This window comes from Saimiri boliviensis, chromosome 13, assembly GCF_048565385.1.
Source record: "Saimiri boliviensis isolate mSaiBol1 chromosome 13, mSaiBol1.pri, whole genome shotgun sequence".
In the NCBI taxonomy this organism is placed as follows: Eukaryota; Metazoa; Chordata; class Mammalia; order Primates; family Cebidae; genus Saimiri; species Saimiri boliviensis.
This window is the reverse complement of record NC_133461.1, coordinates 53,822,263-53,837,596: the sequence shown is the minus strand read 5'-3', so window position 1 is coordinate 53,837,596 and position 15,334 is coordinate 53,822,263. Positions and strand designations below refer to the sequence as shown.

At 44.0% G+C, this 15,334-nt stretch overlaps 1 protein-coding gene across 1 annotated transcript in view; it reads left to right on the top strand.

The window, feature by feature from the left end:
- The window catches only part of LOC141580808 (laminin subunit alpha-3-like), a 162,651-nt gene that overhangs the window by 26,211 nt on the left and 121,106 nt on the right, over window positions 1-15,334 (top strand). The gene's annotated exons all lie outside the window — the stretch shown is intronic.

The following is a 15,334-nucleotide window of genomic DNA, read 5'->3' as shown; positions in this document are numbered from 1 at the left end:
TTGGCAAAGACATTTTTATTATTATTTTAAATGATGGTAAAAGATACACAGCATACAGTTTGTCACCTAACTATTTTTAAGCACAGGGTTCAGTGGCATTGTGTACATTGACATCTCTGTGCAAGCATTGCCTTCATCCATCTCCAGACCCCTTTTCACCTTGCAGAATTGAAACTCTGTACCCATTAAACAGCAACTCCCCAGTCCCCTCTCCCTTGCCCCTTGCAGCCAACATTCTACTTCTCTTCCCATGAATTGGCAACTCTAGGAAGCCCATATAAATAGAATCATATAATATTTGTCTTTTTGTGACTGGCTTAAGTTGGCATGATGTTTTTAAGGTCTTGGAAACAGGGTAAGTGAAAGAAGGTAGGCATAAAAGACTCTCTTATATGATTCCATTTATATGGAATGTCCTGGTAGGCAAATTTGTATAGAGAAAAGTAGCTTAGTGGCTGCCTAGGGCTTAGGGTTTTGGAGGAAATTGGGGAGTGACTACTAATAGGTATGTTTTTGGAGAGAGGGTGATGAAAATGTTCTAAAATTGTGATGATGGTTGGACAGCTTGGTGAATACACGAAAGATCAATGGCATGTGCACTTTAAATACATGAACTGTATGGTATGTGAATTGTATCTCAATAAAACTATTTTTTTAAAACAAGGATTCCACCAGGTGTAGTGGCTCACTCCTGTAATCCCAGCACTTTGGGAGGCCAAAGCAGGTGGATCATCAGGTCAGGAGATTGAGACCATCCTGACCAACATAGTGAAACCCTGTCTCTAATAAAAATACAAAAATTGGCTGGGCGTGGTCGTGCGCGCCTGAATCCCAGCTGCACAGGAGGCTGAGGCAGGAGAATCACTTGAACCAGGAAGTCAGGAGGTTGCAGTGAGCCGAGATCATGCCACTACACTCTAGCCTGGTGACAGAGTGAGACTCCGCCTCAAAAAAAAAAAAAAAAAAAAAAAAAAGAATTCATAGTGTTTCAAGAAAAAAGAAAAAGGACGGAGAAAAGAACTGTGTCAAACACCGTTGATAAGCCAGATAACAAGACACAACTGACCAGTAAGTGACCATTGCGTTTGCCGATGTGGAGGCCACTGGTCACTTTGATAAGACAGAATTGAAAAGTTAACTGTAGGGAATTAAGAGAGAATGTGAGAGGAATTGAAGCGCCTGATACAGAAATCAATTTTGAACAGTTTTGCTATCATGGGGCAAAAGGAAATGGAGGATAATCATGGAAAAGGCAGGTCAAGAGAAGATGTCTTTATGATAGGAATGATAGCGATATCTTTGTGTGCTTGTGTGCAGATGGTGATGTAACCAGGAGGAAGAAGACTGCTGAGTTTGTTAGGTTAATACTAATACTTAAACGAATGCTAATATGAATGTTAATGTTTACACTATTTTTGCTGGGAACGGTTAAGCATAGAGTACAGTTCGTATAAGAAATCCTACTTGAAAGACATAAAAAGGGAAATGTTTCCCATAGTATAGAAATTGAATGATACTGAGATTTCTCAGAATGAACATGTTCTTTTCATTTTGATTGGGCATAGTTTTGTGACAGAAGGACTTTCAACCTCTTTAGCCCATGTGTTGTGCTAAATTAGACCTCTCCTGAGAATATTTTCACCATTAATTTGTATCTGCAGGAATTCGCAGAGAGCCTTCATGGTTTAAAAGACTCTATAAGCCAACTTTCAACTATAAATTAGTCTTATCCCTCTGATACCTAATCTCTGGCATTCAATCAGTAGCTTCTGACATAACTAACCAGGAATTACCTCCTATCTCTCTCTCTCTTTTTTTTTTTTTTTTTCGAGACTGGGTCTCCCTCTATCACGCAGGCTAAAATGCAGTGGTGCGATCTCAGATCACTGCAACCTCTGCCTCCCAGGCTCAAGTGATTCTCATGCCTCAGCCTCCTAAGTAGCTGGGGTTACAGGAACATGCCACCACGCCTGGCTTATTTTTTGCATTTTTAGTAGAGATGGGTTTTCGTCATGTTGCCCAGATTGGTCTCAAATTCCTGAGCTCAGGCAATCCACCCACCTCAGCCTCCCAAAGGACTAAGATTACAGGCATGAGCCACCATGCCTGGCCTATATAACTTATTTAACTGAGGATTTTTGTAGTTCACAGGGAATTTTAATCCATCAAAATGGCCCATACTAAGCTTACCCATGTTTGCTGGACTTGTTCTTTTTTCTTTAAAACTTTTTTTAAAAACCAAATTTTAAAGCTCCCTTTGATACTGAAAAATTCTCTAATTAAGACAATTAAGAAAACATCAGCATAGGAACAGTTCAGTACTTTGCTGGTTGCTGACAAACATGAGTCATGACATGCATATTCATGAGGCCTGAGTGTCCACCCACCTTCTCTGAGAGGCAGCTGAGAGTGTGGGTTCTGGAGTCAGCCTGGCTCAGTTTGTCCTGATTGCTCAGCTCACTTGCTATGTGGCTTTAACAAATATATTTATCTGCTCCCTGCCTCGGTTTCCTTATTTATACAATGAGATAATTGTACATACTTCATAGGATTGTTAGGAGTTCTAAATTAGTTAATTGCTTCATTTAAAACATCTTTAGGGCAGTAGTATTTTTTTATTTAGTAAAATAAAGTGAACTTTAACAAACTCTCATTAAAAAGAACAGACTGATCACGTTTGTGCCTCTAGAAAACACTACCTATGATACCGTAGAAAATACTCTAAAAAAGTCTAGGAACAGGAAAAGCATAGTTAGTTATGTCAGACTGAAGACATTTGTTTCCTCTTCTGTGTTGGAGCATGACATGTTTTAACAAGCATGTTGTGTCTTTTAAGAGTCCTATTTTTTACCCCATTGGTAAGATCTGTGTTTTCTTCCTTTTGCTGAAATTAACCATGAGAATGTCACTGAGAGGTTAGATTTCATAAGTTAATAGTAACATTAAGATCTTAGAGGCAGAGAAGTGGGAATTTTGATGCATGGTTGAGAAATAAAATACAGATCATAAACTTGTCATTACAAAATCACTTCTTTTTACCTACTAAGAACTAAAATTTGATTTTGATGTGCTGTAGTCAACTTGACAGTTTATACTGTTGTGAGGGTCTTGTTTTTCTTTGTCTTCTTTTACTCTACTTGGTGTTTTTCATTGTTATTTTTTTGGCCAACAAGTTTGAAAAATAAAAGCATTACCTTCAGCATTTGATTTTTTTTTTTTTTTTTTTTTTTTGAGACAGAGTCTCACTTTGTCACCCAAGCTAGAGAGCCATGGTGCAACCTCAGCTCACTGCAATCTTCGCCTCCTGGGTTCAAGCCATTCTCTTACCTCAGACTCCCAAATAGCTGGGATTACAGGTGTCCACCATCACGCCTGGCTAATTTTTTGTTTGTTTGTTTGTTTGTTTGTTTGTTTTAGTAGAGGCAGGGTTTCACAATGTCGGCATGCCGCTCTCAAACTCCTGATCTCAGGTGATCTGCTCACCTCAGCCTCCTCAGCCTCCCAAAGTGCTGGGATTACAGGTGTGAGTCATGATGCTCGGCCCCCGGACTTGATCTTAAAGGACAGTTTCCCCTTAAAAGGTGGTAAATGTAGGACAGTTCTGTGATTCGCTAGAGGCATTGTACTTTCTGGGGTTGTTCAAGTTCGTTTGATTAAACATTATGCAGTAGTTTCAGGCTATAGAATAAGAACACTGTGTCTTTCAGGAAGCTTTTGTATCATCTGCTCAGATATAGTGAATTCATTTTTACATTTAAAGCATGTGGATATCCAGTTTTTAAGAGGAGAAACTTTGGAATCCAGGAACCTTTGCTCTTCCTGGACTCCTGGAGGGGCGTGGCTCTGGAGATCTCTCCTGTGAGATAGGAAGGTGTTGCGATGGGATCCATATACACACTCTGGACTTCCTCCAGAAGCCAAACTCCACAGCTCTACTCTATGGGCTCCCTATCTTCACCATCCTGCTCCCTCCCCAGGGTGATGTATAGAGAAAAACACGAGGAAGTGGGTGTGGAGGGGGTTCCTATGGTCCATGACTTCAGCCCCTGCATAGCAAGCCTAACTCATTGTGTTCCAGAGAACAGCAACAAAATTATCTGGAGAAGAATTTTGAGGCTTCTGTGCAATATGCAATGTTCTCAAGAGTATTATTTTGTTATTGTAACATGTTAGTAGTAAAAATAAACAAAGACGATCCCCACCCCCAACACCAAGCCCTGAAAAGATGAAATGTTGGCTTCAGAGAATGGAGGTGTGAGGAGAGAAGGTGACATTGCCCTGCTCTGCAGGGCTGCAGGGGAGTGAGGCCTGGAGAGAGCAGAGGTGGCTGCAGGAGCAGAGCTGCTGAGATGGTCCCCTGGGCCTTGCAGAGGCAAAGGCTGTGATGCCCATGGCTTCCTGATCCCCTGCTGAGTGACGCCCAGATGGACAGTTCCCACCTCTGTTCCCTTGTCCCATCTCAAGGGCCTGCATCTGACTCTGCTTCCTGCCTGAAGGTTCTTTCTGGGGCCACAGGAGCTTCTAAAAGCTGGGTCTCGGGCAGCCTGCAAACCCAGCACTTAATGGCCCTAGGGGCAATCCTCATCTCAAGAGGGATGGAAGTTGGTGGGAAAATACTGCATTTCCCTGCCTCTCAATGGGCCAGTTCTAACGTGCCTTCTATGTAATTCCTCAGAGTGTCCCTGGTGGGATGGAGCTTTGGTTGGGTTGCCTCTGATGGCAACCTACTCATTGACACATTGATTTTTGGCTTTTCTCCCTCTCTTAAGTCCCTCTCTCCCCTAGTTTGTGCTTCTTAAGGTCAACTCTTAAATAAACTACCTCTACTCAAGTCTTTGTCTCAGGGCTTCAGAGAGGGCCCAAACTAAGACAGAAGAAAGAGAGCCCAGATGGGCATAGTGATTCATACCTGCAGTCCCAACTACTCAGGAGGCTGAGGCACAAGGATCACTTGAGCCCAGGAGTTTAAATCCAGCCTGGGCAACACAGTGAGACCCCATCTCTAAATAAATAAATAAACAAAAAGGAAAGGAAGCCTAGACTGAGACCCTGAAACCCCCTGCAGGTGTTAACACAAGTAAATACTATGAAACTGTTATTTAAAATGCAAGAAATAGAAAACTTAGAAATTGTTTCTAAAGTCCCAGGTTAAGTGTAATAGGGAAAACAGCATTATATATTTTAAGAAAAATATTAATAGGTCGCGCCGGGCGTGGTGACTCAAGGCTGTAATCCCAGCACTTTGGGAGGCTGAGGCGGGTGGATCACGAGGTCAAGAGATCGAGACCATCCTGGTCAACATAGTGAAACTCCATCTCCACTAAAAATACAAAAAATTAGTTGGGCATGGTGGCACATGCCTGTAATCCCAGCTACTCAGGAGGCTGAGGCAGGAGAATTGCCTGAGCCCAGGAGGCGGAGGTTGTGGTGAGCCGAGATCGCGCCATTGCACTCCAGCCTGGGTAACAAGAGCGAAACTCCGTCTCAAAAAAAAAAAAAAAAAAAAAAAAAAAAACAGAAAAGAAAAATATTAATAGGTCTACCTTTCTGATTTTCCATGAATTTATCACAGATAGTCAACTCCTCAGGGGCTAGATGCAAATACAAGAACCAATCACCTGAAAGTGAATTTAGTATGTAGTTGCCTTCAGAATCATTTTTTTTTATTTTTCTGATTCTCTTCAACTTTGATGAGACTTTGGTGGATAAATCCAAAACATTCTTTGTAGCTGACTCAGATGTGGAGGGAGGCCTGGGCTCGTTTCTGATTCTTTCTGGGCCTGAGGACTTTGGAGATTAACTTGGCTCTACAGATGGTTGGCTGATGAGGTCACTAAGGAGGATGACTCAGCTGGGTCCCTGGGTGGACACAGCCCAATCCAGAAAGTGGATAACTCTTGGTTTTGACCCAGTCTTTCTGGATTCCTGAGGAATTGTATAGACTGTAAGCTTCAGGAGGCCAGGGACTAGGTCTTCTTTTGTTTATTGCATTCTTCTGTTCACTACATGATGTTTTGCTCCCAACATCTTGCACACAGATGTTTAATAAATATTTGCTGAATTAATATAGAATGAACCAAGGATGACCCAGCATCAGCCTGAAGTTTCCCAGGGCATAGTAGCAGTGGAAACATATCACTGTGACACCAAATCTCTGGGTGAGAGTGGAAGAGTTATAGCTCTGTAATTAATTATGATTGGTTCCATTTATGACATTTGAGTCTCTTCACAACATTTTGAGAGTATTTTGTAGCTATAACAAAATTAAAAAATACAGAAGATTATATTGAGAACAAGTTTTGCTATTAACAAATGTGTTATTAATGAACATCATGATAAGTCACAGCCCGTGAAGTCAAACAATTCATTAGTGGGTAGAAAAACGGGTGCCAATAAAATCCTCTGAGGGACTGGGGATGCAATTTATCCTTTAAGGTCCTTTAGTAACTTAAAAGTGTTAATTTACCTTTGAAGTAGTTTGTACATTAGAAAGAATCTGGAAATTGGGCATTTTCTTTTAATACATGAAAAACCCAGTCTGGGTGCGATGTCTCATGTCCGTAATCCCAGCACTTTGGGAGGCCAAGGTGGGAGGATTGCTTGAGGCCAGGAGTTCAAGATCAGCGAGGGCAACATAATGAGACCCTATCTCTGATAAAAAATAAAATAATTAGCCAGGTATGGTGGTACGCACTTGTAGTCCCAGCAACTCAGGAGGCTGAGGTGGGAGGACTGCTTGAGCCCAGGAGTTGGAGGCTGCAGTGAGCTGTGATTGCACCAGTGAACTCCAGCCTGGGCAACAGAGTGAGACCCTGCCTCTATAAAAAAAAAAAAAAAAAAAAAAAAAAAAAATCCCTCTTTTTTTTCCTCTCTTCTCTATATACACATTCTATTGGTTCTGTTTCTCTGGAGAATGCTGACTAATACAGTGGCTAAATACAATGGAGGTATATTTCTCATCATGTCCAAACACACAGCCGATCCTGGTTAAGCAGTTCCCCTCCAGACAGTGGTTCAAGGATACAAACTCCTTCCGTAATTGAATCTGCCATTTTCAACACGTGGGTTCACAAGGTTGTCCCGTGGATCATCTTTACTCCAGCCAGCCCAAATGAGAAAAGAACATGGAAGATTCTGTGTAGGAGGTTTGTGTGGGCAAGACCACAGGTGGCATATCAGCTCAGTAGTTTGATATTGACCATGGTGGGAGCATTTACACTACAGAAATCAGCAAATGCTACAGATCAGGGCAGCTCTTTTCCAAGAGCCAGTTTACCAGCACCCCTCTCGATCTCTTCCACATCCCTCCACTTCCCTCTCCCTCCCCACTCACCATTTAGTAAGCTCTTTATGTCTTGTGCCGTAGTATCTCTGGAGTGTGGCTCCTCCTCCCCCTTGATACTGCACTATCGTGGTGGAGCCCGTGGCAGCTCTCCCCGTGATGAGTCCACCAGTCTCCTGACTGATTTCCCAGCATCTGCTCTCAGCTCACCTTGTTTTAGAGTCAGCCTGAGAGGAACAGAATCCATAGTGGTGAGGTGAGAAAGATTAGAAACAATCAGGTTGGCAGTCTTGCAAGGGTCTACCTACCAATCAATCTTCTCATGACTACCAGGGCAAAACAAAGATTTCAGTGTGGTGTTCTCCCTGACTAGTATCCTTCAGTGGTTTTCTATTAGTTTTGGAATGAAGTCCAAGTTTCTTAACATGGCACGTACGCTCCTTCAGTCTAGCCCCTAGATTTTTTGCCAGCCTCATCTTAAACGGCACTTTCTCCTGCAAGCCCTATGCTATGTCAGCAGGGACCTAACTGTAATTCCCTAAATAGCCCATGACGTTTCCTGCCTCTGGGCCTTATTTTGGTGCTATTCATGGTTCTTGGAATTCCTTCCCACCATGCCTGGTCTGGCTACCTTCTCCCCAAGATAACTCAAGTATTGCCTGCAGGAAGCCCTTCCTGGCTGCCCGCTTCCCTCTGAGCTGTTTCTGTTTACTCAGAGGCACTTGCTATGCTGTGCTGTAAAGGCTGAAACACCGTGCGTCCTTAAGTTCAGGGGCTGTGTGTACATATTTTTTTTTGTCTCCATGGGGCTTAAAAGTCCTGGAATATACTGTGTCCTCCACAAAGATGGAATTATATGAAAATGTGAATTCCAATACTGTTGTTTTCCTACTATTCCACTGGATTATATGTCTTGCTATAATCATGGACAGCTCTGCTCTCTTTTAAGCTAACATTTACGTTTGTTGGTTTTCATAAGACTGGCACCACAAATATAACAGACATAACAGAAAATGAATCAAATATGTTTCCTTCCAAAACACTCAGGAGGCTGTAGGCAGTCAACATAAATCCAAGAAATAGGAACAAGGATAAAAACTGTACTAGGGAGCAGCAACACTAGGAAACAAAGCACTCTCTTCTGGACTGTTCTCTCACTCTCTACAGTTAGAAGTTAAGATGATAAAATGATAAACGGAGGTCACTGTGAGACAACTTTGTCTTATGAGGCAACTTTGGGTCAACACACAATGATGACTGGCATTTGCTTCTTCCCAGGATTAAGGCCATTATAAAGTCATCAGATGGATCTTTTTCATCACGAAGGGTGAAAACCAGAGTTTGGCATCACATGGGAAGGGGCAGCCTGCGGGCTGGGGAGAGGAACCTGAGCAGGTAGCCTGCGGGCTGCTGAGCCAGCCCACCTCTTACGGGTTTCTTGTATAACTCGACAGCAAACACACAGATGAGGTTCATTTTGTGAGAACTCCCAGGTCCATAGCTCATGCTGCTGAGAGAAAAATAAGCAGTACAATGCTCCTGGTGCCTTTTAGAAAAGGTTAAATCCCATTTCTCTGAGGGTTGTCCATGCAGTTAAGAAGACAGAAGGAAGATGGCATGCTGTGGCATTGACGGTGCATGGACCAGGAATGAAGGGTCCGGGTTGCTGTGCCAACCTTTGGTTATGTGGGTGTGGTCAGGGCAGAACTGCAGCAGGCTAGTGTCAGGGTATCCAGGGTCTAATGTTAGGCTTGGGAGGTGGGGAGGACTCTGCTTATGGCCAGGGACACCTGTGAGTGTATGTGAATGTTCTTTAACCATTGTAAAGCACTCTAGTGCTTTACATTTACATATCATCGATGATATGGAATTATTATTATTATAACCTAGAGAAGTTGTCATTGATGCTCTTGCTCTCCCTTGTAATGCGCTGAGGCTGCTTTATCTCTTCTGAGGGAGTGAAGTATCCATAAACACATTCACAAGAAAGTTCTGGGAACTCAGCACTGGCATTACTTCCCAGAATATTTGCATTTAAAAAAAATTGCTATCTTTGACATGAAACTGCTACTCCAAATTTATCCTAAGGAATTCATGAGATAAATGCTCAAATGTCTGATGCAGGATATTCACCAAAGCATTGTTTATAATAGCATCCAGTAGGAAACAATCTTGTGTCCAATAAAAGGGATTCAATTAATTGATTAACAGGTACCACGTGGCGCCATAGAATCATCTTTATTGACCCAACATGTGTTTGTGCTAAATGGTGAAGAAAAAGATCAAAACTATATATAAACTAGCTAGATGGTATGGAATGATCACATTTAGTAGGAAAAAATAATGTGCCTATGTAAGCAAAGAACAAAGTCAGGAAAGAGATACTTTAACATGCTGAGTGCTTCTCGCTGGATGGTGAGATCATCGGTGATTTTTACTTTCTTCTGTAAATCTCACAGTGTACATCAGCTTGCTGGCTCTGGATTTTTACCTGGGTAAACATCTCACTCCACAGCTTCCTAGCTGTGTAACTGGATGGTCTAACTAATGTCTCAGGGTCAGTATCTTCATCTGAAATACAGGGATAAAATCTAGTACTAACCTAGGAGGGTTTCTGTGAGAAATTCGTTGGATAATATAGAAAAAGCTCTCATAATAGTGTCTTACATGCTGTAAGAACTCAATCCATGTTACCTATACTATCTGTATTTTTAAAACATTTTTATTTCTATAGGTTATTGGGGAACAGGTGGTGTTTGGTTACATGAGTAAGTTCTATAGTGGTCATTTGTGAGATTTTGGTGGACCCATCACCCAAGCAGTATACACTGCCCCCAGTTTGTAGCCTTTTATCCCTCATCCACCTCCCAGCCTTTCACCCGAGTTCCCAAAGTCCATTGTGTCATTCTTATGTCTTTGCATCCCCTTAGCTTAGCTGCCACATATGTGTGAGAACATACAATGTTTGGTTTTCCAGTCCCAAGTTACCTCACTTAGAATAATAGCCTCCAATCCCATCCTGGTTGCTGCAAATGCTATTAATTTCATTCCTTATTCCATCGTAGATTATCTATCTGTCTGTCTGTCTATCTATCTATCTATCTATCTATCTATCTATCTATATTTTCTACAATGAGCATGTATTACTTTTAGAATTAGAAAAACAATAAAGCTGTTTTCTCTTTGGAGAAAATAAAAGGGTTCTATAGAAAGAGGACAAAAGGAACCATGATTTTGGGTAGGATCTGAGTTTTCAGTAAAAAAATCTTCCTTGGAGTTTTTCTGACGTCCTCCGTCTCCGCAGTATGAACTATTTTCTGATGTCCTCCATGCCCTCTCTTGCTCCCCGCCACCCCATCCCCCTGATATGAGCTTCTTCTGACTGTTTTGTCTCAGAATGAGGCTGGCCTGCCAGAGATCTTTCAATGCCAATAGAATCAGAAAAGTACTCAGTAAATGGAAATTGACTGCTTAAAAAGAGCATATTTCATTCCTTGGCTAATCTTGAAAACCATTTTATATGCTTCTTCCCTTGTGAAACTGTTCCAATTTCAAGCACATTTGGGTTCTAAATCATGGCCATTTTCCTATTACTATTAATGGCAAGCATATATAAGGAAAAACTGAATTTCATGAATTCTTCATGACAATTCATGGAAGCTTGAGTTAAATGTGGCGTCTCAGGGGAGTCGCTGTGCCTGGCACCTCCTCGCCCCTGCCTGCTGTCCTCAGGGCACCTGCCCAGCCCCCACAGAGCCCCTGCTCCTACTCATACCCGCCACCCTGCAGCCTTCCTGCACCACCACATGGTCTTCCTTCACTCTTTCCTTCCTGATGCCGGTTTTTTCTCTATTCCTGTTTCTGTGATTCTCTCCTCTTTCTTTTTCACTTTCTACTCCCACTGCATTTCCTTACTTTAGGAAAAAAACAAGAACCATATCAAGCCACCTTTTCTAAGTATAACAGTATAACTCACTATTCTCTCTCTCTCTTTTTTTTTTTGGAGATAGAGCCTTGCTTTGTTACCCAGGCTAGAGTGCAGTGGCACGATCTCAGCTCACTGTGGCCTCCACCTCCCAGGTTCCAATGATTCTCCTGCCAAAGCCTATGGAGTAGCTGGGATTATAGACATGTGCCACCATGCCCGGCTGATTTTTTGTATTTTTAGTAGAGACAGGGTTCCACCATGTTGGTCAGGCTGGTCTTGAACTCCTCACCTCAGGCAATCCGCCTGCCTCAGGTTCCCAAAGTGCTGGGATTACAGGTGCGGGCCAGCGTGCCTGTAATGGCCTAACCCACCATTCTTTTCTGGTAGTCACTGCCAGCCTTGGGGAGGAATGAGGTGCTATATCCTTGGCAGAGTGGTGGACTGCTGAGTCGGGGTGGGGTGTGCAGAAAGGGGAATGGAGGTGGGTGGGGAGTGAGCTAAGGGGGTCTGGGGCTCCAGCAAGACCAAGCTCCTTGCCTGGCTAGTAGAGTTGTACTCGGTCCCCCAAGTGGCCTCAGGGCACAGACAATGTGACCATCCTGCCTCCGCAGGACTCCCGCTGCTCACTGTAGACCAGAGGGGCCAGGTTTTGTCCCCTCCACCTAGCAGTTCCTGCCGCTCTTCCTCACAAGGTTCCTCTTGGTCTTGTGGCCTGCAGATAAGGGTGCTTTATGTGTCCGTGTCTCTCTTGAGAGCAAACTCCTGAGCTATTTGCACTTCTCTCTTTAATTCTCAAACCATGAATGCAAACATTCTATGGCTTAGGAATTCCAGATTCAGCGCACCATGCATGACATACATACCCTGTTTCAGGGGTTTTCAGCACTTTGAGTGATGAGATTGTATGCTTACCTTTATTGCTCCTCAGCATCACAGAATAACCCGCATAACCAGCCTGGAACATTCAGTGCTTTCGCCTCCCCTCACGGTCATTCTTGCTGGGAAGACTGGTACCATCCCTCAAGCCACCTCCTGCACCAAGTATCCTGGGAGCCCCCAAAGAGATGGGGAGGGCAAGTGGGGCAAGGCAGCCCAGCGCTGGGAGATGTAGCACTCTTCCCCTCTTTGGAATCAGTTTAAATAGCCATCCAGGTGAGCCCAGGAAGCTGGAATCCGGTTGGTGTCTCCAGCACAGGGTCCCAGGTGGGCAGAGCAGCTGGCACAGTTCTCTTGAGGGCAAGAACACCCAGCCGGAGCCTGACCCAGGTGAAATAAAGCACATGAGAGCAGAGTCCAGCCTCCTTGCTGTGTAGTGAAGGGAGGGCAGGAAGACTGACAGTGTGGACAGCTGTTTTGTAAATCCCTGTGTTTCATGGGGAGGGCGTTGCATCTGCACTGCCAGGACCCGGTGTCTTTTGGCTCAGGCCCTGGGCAGGGCTGGGCCTGAAGGGGCCTGGTATTTATAGCAGGTGGGCCTGACACCTGGCTTGGGATGCCTCTACTTGCTTCTGTGGGTATGCTGCTATAGTGTTCACACAAGCATCTGTTTTTTTAATTTTTATTATTTTTTTTTATTTTTTTGAGGCAGGATTTTGCTCTGTTCCCCAAGCTGGAGTACAGTGGTGCGATCGCAGCTCACTGCAAACTCCGCCTTCCAGGTTCAAGCAATTCTCCTGCCTCAGCCTCCCCAGTAGCTGGGATTACAGGCTAATTTTTGTATTTTTAGTACAGATGGAGTTTCGCCATGTTGGCCGGGCTGGTCTCGAGCTCCTGGCCTCAGGTGATCTGCCTGCCTCAGCCTCCAAAAGTGCTGGGATTACAGGAGTGAGCTACTGCACCCAGCCCATTGCCCACATTTTAATAAGGTTATTTACTTGTTGTTGAATTGAGTTCCTTGTAGATTCTGGATATGAGTCCCCTGTCAGATGCAGAGTTTGCAAATATTTTGCAGGTTGTCTGTTCACTCTGTTGATTATTTATTTTGCTGTGCAGAAGCTTTTTAGTTTAATTAGGCCCCATTTATATATTATTGTTTTTGTTGCTTGTGCCTATGAGGTCTTAGTTATGAATTCTTTGCCTAGGCCAAAGTCCAGAAAAGTTGGAAATAAAACCTAAAGACATACAAAACACAAATCTCATTTAAAAAATCAGATTTGACAGACATCAGCTTACTCTTTTAAATTGGTTTAAAGCTTTCTAAATGCTGACTCTCAATTTCTGTCCTTGTTTTATTTTATTTGTTTGTTTGTTTGTTTGTTTATGAGATGGAGTCTCAGTCTGCCTCCCAGGCTGGAGTGCAGTGGCACAACCTTGACTCAGTGCAACCCCTGTTTCCTGGGTTCCATCCATTCTCCTGCCTCAGCCTCCCCAGTAGCTGGGACCACAGGCATGTGCCACCACACCTGGCTAATTTTTGTATTTTTGCTAGAGATGGGTTTTCACCATGTTGGCCAGGTTGGTCTCAAACTCCTGACCTCAGGTGATTTGCCTGCTTCGGCCTTCTACTATGCTAAATTACAAGTAGTGAGCCACCATGCCTGACCGTTTGTTTTATTGTGGATGAGTAACAAACAGTTTCTGGACCAGCACTGGTCCATGGACCACACTTTCAGTAGTGCTGCTCTAGACCATCTACTGCAACTTTTTTCTTTTATTTTTGAGACAGGACCTTGCTCTGTTGCCCAGGCTGGAATGCAATGGCACAATCATACCTCACTGCAGCCTTGAACTCCTGAGCTCAAGTGATCCTCCTGCTTCAGCCACCCCAGTAGCTACGACTACAGGCACATGCCACTACACCTGACTATTTTATTTTTGTAGAGATGGGGTCTCACCATGTTGCTCAGGCTGGTCTTGAACTCCTGGCCTCAAGTGATCCTCCTGCCCCGGCCTCCCAAAGTGCTGGAACTACAGCCATGAGCTACCGGTGCGTGGCCTACCGAACCTTTTCTTCAAAGCTATCATCCCATCCTGAAAAGGTCTCTTTTTCTGCTACCTCAAGTCTCTCCTCTGGCTCAGATTTGGTGGTTCAGCCAAAGATACATTTGTTAATTATTGGAAAGTTTAAACAGTCTAAGCCCTCTTGTGACCCAGATAGTCTCCTTCCTCTCTGTCCAGTCTCTACCCTCTGTACCCAGTGCCCCAGGCTGGTGACCTTTCTGGACAGCAGCAATACTCTCCCTGCCCTCAGACTTCTGGCAGGAGTTGGCCAGGGGGGAGGTACCGCAGGTGCTCAGAGGGTAGAAGAGCAAGGACGTTGGCACTTGGTCCCCCAGTTGCCTCCACTGGCCCGTAGGCTGCAGTGTCCCAGCTGTCCCATCCTAATGAGGTATTGGCCCTTGGCAGTCAGTTCACTGTAAGGCTCTAGGTCTGTCGGATCCAGCATCTGCTCTGTCTCCTTGCCCTTCAGCCCAGGGTGGGAGAGGTCCTCAGATCTTCTTGCTCTGAGATGCTTCCCCATCACCAGAAGGCTTCCCTTCCTGTCCCCATGCCTTTGTCAATGCTGTAGGTGCTTTATTAAGCTCTCCTCAATCACTTCCTTCTAGTGGGTTCTGTCACTGGGACTATGAGTGATATGCAGCACTCTGACTTGCTTTTCTACCAGTTGAAATTTGCCAAAGCTCTCCAGGTGTCATCTCTTAAAGAATGAAGGGAAAAGGCCAAGTGCAGTGGCTCACTCCTGTAATCCCAGCACTTTGGGAGGCCTACGCGGGCGGATCACTTGAGGTCAGTAGTTTGAGACCAGCCTGGCCAATGTGGCGAAACCCTGCTTCTACTAAAAATACAAAAATTAGCCTGGTGTGGTGGTGCTCACCTGTAGTTCCAGCTACTCAGGAGGCTGAGACAGGAGGATCACTTGAACCTGGGAGGGAGAGATTGCAGTGAACAGAGATTGTATCACTGCACTCCAGCCTGGCGACAGAGCGAGACCCCATATCAACAACAACAATAAAATGAAGGGAAAGTGTTGAAGGGTGACTACATTGAAGTTTTTAAAAAGTCCATATGATGTATACAATGTGTGTGTGTGTTTTATGTGTTGTGTGTATATGTGTGTGTGTGTGTGTGTGTGTGTGTGTATATACATATATGTATATATAAAGAGAGAGAGAGATCTTAATTGA